This window comes from Macaca mulatta, chromosome 6, assembly GCF_049350105.2.
Source record: "Macaca mulatta isolate MMU2019108-1 chromosome 6, T2T-MMU8v2.0, whole genome shotgun sequence".
Classification (NCBI taxonomy): Eukaryota; Metazoa; Chordata; class Mammalia; order Primates; family Cercopithecidae; genus Macaca; species Macaca mulatta.
The window spans coordinates 27,363,883-27,372,047 of NC_133411.1; the positions used below are offsets into that span (position 1 = coordinate 27,363,883).

At 33.3% G+C, this 8,165-nt stretch overlaps 1 non-coding gene across 1 annotated transcript; it reads left to right on the top strand.

Moving 5' to 3' along the window:
• Window positions 1–2,091: 2,091 nt before the first annotated feature.
• Window positions 2,092–2,229, top strand: LOC114679221 (U4 spliceosomal RNA). The gene has a single exon (XR_003730881.1). It is a non-coding gene; the product is annotated as a U4 spliceosomal RNA (small nuclear RNA).
• Window positions 2,230–8,165: the final 5,936 nt, after the last annotated feature.

The window sequence follows — 8,165 nt, forward strand, 5'->3', positions numbered from 1 at the left end:
TAAAACCATTTTTCCTTGTAGTATTTCATTGTTTCAGAAATGACTTCCCAACAAGAAATAAAATATTTTTTCTCTATTATGTTTTCTAAACATTAAATATTTTAGTCCATTTGGGCTGATATAACAAAATATCAGAAATGATTGGCTTATAAACAACGAATATTTATTTTTACAGTTCTGGAGCCTGGGAAGTCCAAGAGTAAGCCACCCACAGAGTCAGTGTCTGATCAGAACCCTCTTCCTTAGGGGCAGCACATTGTTCCCGTGTCCTTATGTGACGGAAGAGGAAAAGCAGCTGTCTTGGGCCTCTTTTATAAGGATGCTAATTTTATTCATGAGGGCTCTGTCCTAACTTGTTAATCGCCTCCCCAAACTCTCATCTCCTAATGCAATCACTTTAGGAGTTAGCATTTCAACATATACATTTTGAGGGGGACACCAACATTCAGACTGTAGCATTGAATACCTCTATTCTACAAGACTTTATATGCCGGTCACATTTCCATTGTTATGATAAAATACACATACTATAGCATTTACTATTGCCACCATTTTTAAGTGTGTAAATCAGTGGCATTAAATACATTCACATTATTGTGCAACCATCACATCACCACCATATATCTCCAAAACTTTCTCAGCTTCCAAATGGAAACTCTTTACTTATTAAGAAATAACTCCCCATTTCCTCTTTCCCTCAGCCTCTGGCACCTACCATTCTACTTTCTATATCTATGAATCGGGTATGTCATCTCAGTCGTATTAGTGAAATTGTGCTTGGACAGAGATCTCTTTAATCTCACCCAAGTCAACTTTACCTACTTACTGAGAATGATCATCAGGCCCTTTCTGGTTATCATGTAATGACTCCCAGTTAAGTGTTAATACCTAACGCTTCTTAGAAACTTGATTATATAAAAGTGCTATGGGAAATGATTTCAATTAGTTACCAAAGTTAACAAATCTGGTAGAGATCTAAGGTGGTAGCTCAGGCCACAAACCTAATTTTATGATATTACTACATGATAAAGGGTTTGGACGACAGTCACTTACCTGTTCAAGGAATAGACCTGTGTTTTTCCAACCTTCCAGTACAAAAAGCCCATAGCCAAAGAGTCAGGTTGTCTGACTGTATGTAATAATATGGGGAACATGGAATAATATACATGATATATTACACATATATATTATTTGTAATATACATATATTTATAATATATATAGAATAATTACCATAAAACACCATTTCTAGTAAAATATACATAGAAATTCAAATAAGGTTGATGTTTAAGTTCCTTTCTAACAATGACTCTACCAATTTTATAACTGTTTAAGTCTTCTCTTCATTCTTATAGACATATAATTGTTACTTTGGGAATCAGTTAACTTGTCTTTTATATTTCATTTCCTAAGTGCTAAGTGGAGTTTCCCTGGGAAAAGCTGTCGTTTGCTGTCAATATCTGGCTCCCAGTTACATTTGCAGCACAAAGCATTTGAATTGACTGTTACAATGTAAGATTTCTTGCAGCCTTATCTTTTATACACTTCCTATCTTGTTGTGGAAAAGCAAAAGTCATATACCACAGTAAGAAGGAAGCCTTCTGATCTAATCTTCAACAGAACATAAGGTCAAATGCTTATGTTCTGTTGAAGATTAAAGAATATATATTCACTACTTATGTGACATTATAATACCTTATTTTCCTTCTAATCATTAATATTGAACTTAACTATCCATAATGTAAAAGTAAATGCATTACCATAGAAATATGGGCTTCTTATGAAATTGTGGAGCATTGTTTCTAGTTTACTATATATTTAAATACATTATATTTTTAAAAGCAAAATGATATAACACACACAAAGCGGTATAAGAATAAAATAACGTTTCAATAGAAATTTCCTCTCTTTGAACTTCAGTTTATAGATGATACATAAAGCTAGAAATATGTTGAAACTTTCTAATATAATCAATGAATTTTCTCTTTTAATCAGAATAATTCCACAAAACAATTCAAAATAACTAACATATGTTATACAAATAGAATAGATTACACAGTGGATTTTTAATCTTCTACAAATAGTTTATAACAGCTTTGCACATTGGCAGTATTATAGCTAGAGGTTTATTCAAGAAGTGTTTATTGTTAATTGAAGACGTTCCCAATTCCTCACCATGATGACTTGTAATATAGTCAACATTGGCAATTTTTGATATTATCCACAGAAACTAAAAAAAAAAAGTTTATAACAACAAATACCAGTTAATATGTAAAGGATAAAGCAATGTTTATATGCCTTGAAACTTTAGTATACTTGAGTAAACAAGTATAATAGTGACAAATTCTTTAACTTTTACTCAAAAGCTGTGATATCTGAGCCTTAATAAAAATAGATAAATAATAAGTAAAAAAAAGAAGACTTGTTGCTAAATTATAAATCTTTTTTTTTTTTTTTTTGGAGGGATCTCACTCTGTTATCCAGGCTGGAGTACAGTGGCGCGATCTCAGCTCACTGCAAACTCTGCCTCCTGGGCTCAAGGGATTCTCATACCTCAGCCTCCCAAGTAGCTGGAACTACAGGCATCTGCCACCATACCCAGCTAATTTCTGTATTTTTAGTAGAGACGGGATTTCACCATGTTGGTCAGGCTGGTCTTGAGCTCCTGACCTCAAGTGATCCACCGACCTCAGCCTCCCAAAGTGCTAGGATTATAGGCGTGAGTTTCCGCGCCCGGCCTAAATTGTTATTCTTAGAAAACTCATTTTAATAAGTGGATAATACTAAAATAAATATAATAAATGCAAATTAACTTGTAAAATTGATAGATGGATTTTAACTAAGAGGAATGAATGTCTAACAGAATTTCACCAAAGCAAATTACATTAGACTTAATTTATTTAATAAATAAGATGCCTACATTTGAGATTTCTTATGAAGATATAGCAACTACTTTTCAGAAAACATTTTATTCAATTTGAAAAGAAAATTTGTGCAGCAAGTTTTAGTAGAGTAAGGATAGAAGAAATATTTTAATTCATAGAGTGTCACAGCAGTTAAAATTATTTTATGAAGAAAATATAAATAGCATTTTTTATTTGAACTCTAACTTAAGAATAAGGAATGTTACGCATCATTTAAATTTTTATAAAAATAATAAAATGTGCTACTTTTACCATTTTAACCAAAGAAAGAAAAAAATGGTTCAAAGGAAAACAGTTAAAGAAATGTAGATGCTGACTCAGACGGAAAAATGAGAGATCATCAAGTCAGTAAAGAAAATCATTTAGAAATAGACATATAAAGTCACATTCAATATGACCATGCTGAAAAGAAAAGAGAATATGTTATTTTGTTTTTGAAACAAGGGGCAATTTATACAAAGAAACATGGCAGGTAATATTTGGTTTATGGAAATTTCACCAGTGGCAGTAGGAATGCATGGGTTAGATCAGACCAAGTGTCAGTGCTAGTTAGTTCTTAACAGAAAAAAGTACGTGGAAGCAATACAAATGGAGTGAATGTTAATCTAAGACTGCACATAATGACTACTAGACTAATTTATTCACAAAGGATCACACAAGCAGTGAAATTCAGAGATAAAGCAGAATGCCTGCTAGACACCAAGCTGTTATTAGAAGTGGCAGACATGCAGTGTGTGATTAAAGAAGCAGTAATAGTTGAAATAATTCACTGTGCGAATTTCAGTTGCCTGCACTTTCTTCCAGTCTGTTAGTAACTGTTTCTAGCAGAACAAAATCTTAGAATAAGGGACCTGTAAAATTCACTGGTTCTTTACAGTCAGCAAACCAAAGATACGAGAGAGGCTCTTGACACAAACAAATGTACCATTTCATAAACTGACATCTCTATATTGTACTTTTTTTCAATTTATACTTTTGAAAACTGTTACATCTGTATCAGTTAAAATGATTGTCGACATTGGTAACATATTTTTCCTCGTTTCAAAATGTACATAAATCTAGTTTTATATGGCCCACAGAACAGATGTCTATGACCAATAATTTCAATTATCTTGAAAAATAAATGAAAAATGAAATTGATCAAATGGCCAAACACAAAACCATAATCATTTATAATTTGGGATGAATAAATAATTGTAACCTATAAAACAGATTATTAATTGTGATGGTTAATTTCTTATTTTTTGAGACAGAGTCTCTCTCTGTCGCCCAGGCAGGAGTGCAGTGGCATGATCTCGGCTCACTGTAAGCTCCTCCTCCTGGGTTCACGCCATTCTCCTGCCTCAGCCTCCTTAGTAGCTGGGACTACAAGTGCCCACCACCATGCCTGGCTAAATATTTTGTATTTTTTTCGTAGAGACCAGGTTTCCTGGTTTTAGCCAGATGGTCTCAATCTCCTGACCTCGTAATCCACCCACCTTGGCCTCCCAAAGTGCTGGGATTACAGACATGAGCCACGGATGGTTAATTTCATGTGTTAATTTGGTTGGGACACAGGATGCCTAGATAGCTGGCATTATTTCTGGTTGTGTCTGTGAGGATGTTTCCAAAAGAGACTGATATCTGAATTCTACTTAGGAAAGCAGAGCCATATCTCAAATGTGGACGAGTGTGATGGTTAATATTGAGTGTCAACTTGATTGGATTGAAGGATGCAAAGAATTGTTCCTGGGGAGTGTTTGTGAGGGTGTTGCCAAAGGAGATTAACATTGGAGTCAGGGTACATGCAGAATCGTCCTCAACCTGGGTAGGCGCCATCTAATCAGCTGCCAACTTGGCTAGAATAAAGCAGGTAGAAGACAGTGGAATGGGGAGACTTGCTGAGTCTTCTGGCCTTCATCTTTTGCCTGTGCTGGATGCCTTCTGCCCTTGAACATCAGACTCCAAGTTCTTCAGCTTTTGTACTCTTGGACTTACACCAATGATTTGCCAGGGGCTCTTGGGCCTTCGGCGGCAGACTGAAGGCTGCATCGTCGGCTTCCCCACTTTTGAGATTTTGGGACTCGGACTGGCTTCCTTGCTTCTCAGCTTGCAGAAGGCCTATTGTAGGATTTCACCTTCTGATCGTGTACGTCAATTCTCCTAATAAACTCCCCTTCATATATACATATAGCTTATTAGCTCTATCCCTTTAGAGAATCCTGACTAATACAATGTGTATCATCCAACTTTCTGAGGGCCTGAACAGAACAAAAGAAGGTGAAGAAAGGCTGAATTTTATTTCTGCCTGATTGTGCTGGTACATCAATCTTTTGCTCTCCTTCTGCACTCTCGAATGGGCTTGCAGATTGAGACTGGAATCTACACCATTGGTTCTCCAGCTCTTAAGTCTTCAAATTACACTACTGTATTTTCTGGGTCTCCAGCTTTCAGACAGCAGATCATGGAAATTCTCAGTGTCAAAATTGTGTGAATCAATATCTTTATAATACATGTCACGTACCTATATCCTATTCTTCTGTTTCCCAGTAAAACTCTGACTAATCTATTTGCTAAAGTAACCTTAAATCATATCAGAGATTTAGGTAACTCAAAGTAATATAGAGAGCCATGACCATTCAATGGGGAAAGGACGGTATTTTTAGCAGATGTGTTAGGCAAACTAGACAAACTCATGAAAAAGAGAATGAAGCTGGATGCTGACTTTACACAGTATATGAAATTTAACCAAAAATGGAGCTGAAACTCTTAAAGATAACAAAAGGGAAGTATTTCATAAAGTTAAATTTGGTGACCATTTCTAAGATATAAAGCAATATTTTTAGCAAAATTTAAATTTTTGTGCATCTAAGAACACTATGGACAGAGTGAAAATGCAACCCATGAAATGGGAGAAGATATTTGAAAATTATATACTGGATGTGAACTTAATATCCAGAGTATATAAAGATCCCCTATAATGCAATAAATATAACAAAATGAATTTAAAAATGAGTAAAAAACCTGAATTGATGTTTCTCCAAATTAAGATCTACAAATGGCAAATAAACACATATAAAATGCTCTATATCACTGATCATTGATGAAATTCAAACTAATTGCACAAGATACCACTTCACGTTCATTAGAATAGCTGTTATAAACAAACAAAATAGATCATATGTGTTGGTGAGGATATGAAGAAACTGGAATGCTTGTGCATGGTTGGTGAAAATGTAAAATGGTACAGCTACTATAGAAAATGGTATGGCAGTTTATTAAAAATTGAAACTTAGAGTTATCATATAATCCATTTATTTCACATTGGAGTATATGCCCAAGGATTGAACAGACATGTCTGTGTGTGTATCCATATTTCATGTATGCCAACATTTATAGCAGCATTATTTAAAGTAGCCAAAAGGTGGAAGTAACTTGAGTATTCATCAGTGGATAAATGGGTAGACAAAATGTATTATATACATACAATGAAATATTTTTTCAGCAAGAAAAAGGAAACTTTAACATATGTTACAACATGAATGAATCTTGAGACATTATGCTAAGTGAAATAAACCAGCCACAAAAGACCAACTTGCGTAACTCCACTTATATGAGTTACCTCGGGTGGTGAAGCTTATAGAGACAAAACAAAATGTTGGCAACAAGGGGCTTGGGGAGGTAAAAATGAGGAGTGATTTTTTTAATGGGCCCATATTTCAGCCTGAGAGATGCAATAAAAGTCCTAAAGATGAATAATGCTAATGGCTGTACAAGAATGTGGATATAGTTATTACCACTAACCATAGTCATAAAATAATTGAAATAATAAATTTTATGCATATTTTACCACAATAAAAAATAAAAAAATCATAAAGCATTGATTATAGTATTGTATTGATGAACATATCTTGTATAAATAAGTACCATTTTTACAAGAAGGCATAAAAGTGGAAAAAGAGGAAAGTGTTATATATTATTAGCAAAGTTATGTTGGTATTAATCAAAACTAGATTCCTTTATTGTAAGGTACAAAGTGAAATGTCCAGGCCAACAACAACAAATACACATGCGCACAAACCAAACCAGAAAAACAAAACAATAACAACAACAAACTTCAAAAGTAAATTAAAACAAGAAAAGGAAATCAAAATTCCGTGGTAGAAAAAATATATTTTACAGAAGGCATAAATTGAAATATATTTTAAAAATATAAATTTAATTACATTAAATGTAAATAGATTAAACATTCCAATTTTTAGTGGGAGATACTTGAAGAATGGGTAAAAATTCTACGATCAATCTATAGGCTGTCTACCATGGACATATTTTAGGTCTTCAGATACAAATCAGTTGAAAGAAAAAGAGCAGGAAAAGATGTACAATGTAAACAGTAAAAATAAGAGCTAAGATCTCTATACTAATATTAGAAAATATAGACTTTAAATATAAATGAGTTACTAGAGACAAAGAACAGTTTACAACAACAAAAGCATTAATCCATTCAGAAGACATGTCAATAATAAAACTTTACATATATAATAAAACAGCCTCACAATACGTGGAAACAAGGACTAACAGACCGAAGACAAGGAATAGACAAACCGTCATTGGTGTCATTAATATTCAGTTTCAAACATGGATAAAACTACTACACAAAATATCAACAAGAAAATAGAATACTTAAACAAAACTATAAACCCATTATGTGCCACTGTCAATCATTTAATGAATAATTAACACAACTCCTACAAAAACTCTTTCAAAAAAATTAGAAGAAAAGAAATTCCGCTCCAATTTATGAGAACAGAATTACCCTAATTTCAAAACCAGACAGTGGCAGCATATGAAAAAGAAATTACAGAAAACCATATCTAACAAACAAAGGAACAAAAATTTTTATAAAAATATTTGCAAAAATGCAAATCGATGACAAAAATAAGCATACATAATGACCAATGAGTTTATTTCAGGAAGGCAAAATTTAACATTCAAAAATTAATCACCATAATATTCCATATTAAAAAAATAAAAGAAAAAAGTATGTAAATCTCAAGATATACAAGCAAGGCATTTGAAAAAATTAAACACTCATACTAAAAGCATGTAAAAACAGGAGTTGGAGAGAACACTTCAAACTAAAAATGAGTATCTATGAAAAATATTCACGTGTTACCATATGTAATTGTAAAAAATAGAATACCATGGAAAGGCAATAATTTTCACTCTCAGTACTTCCATTCACCAATGTACTAAAGGTCCT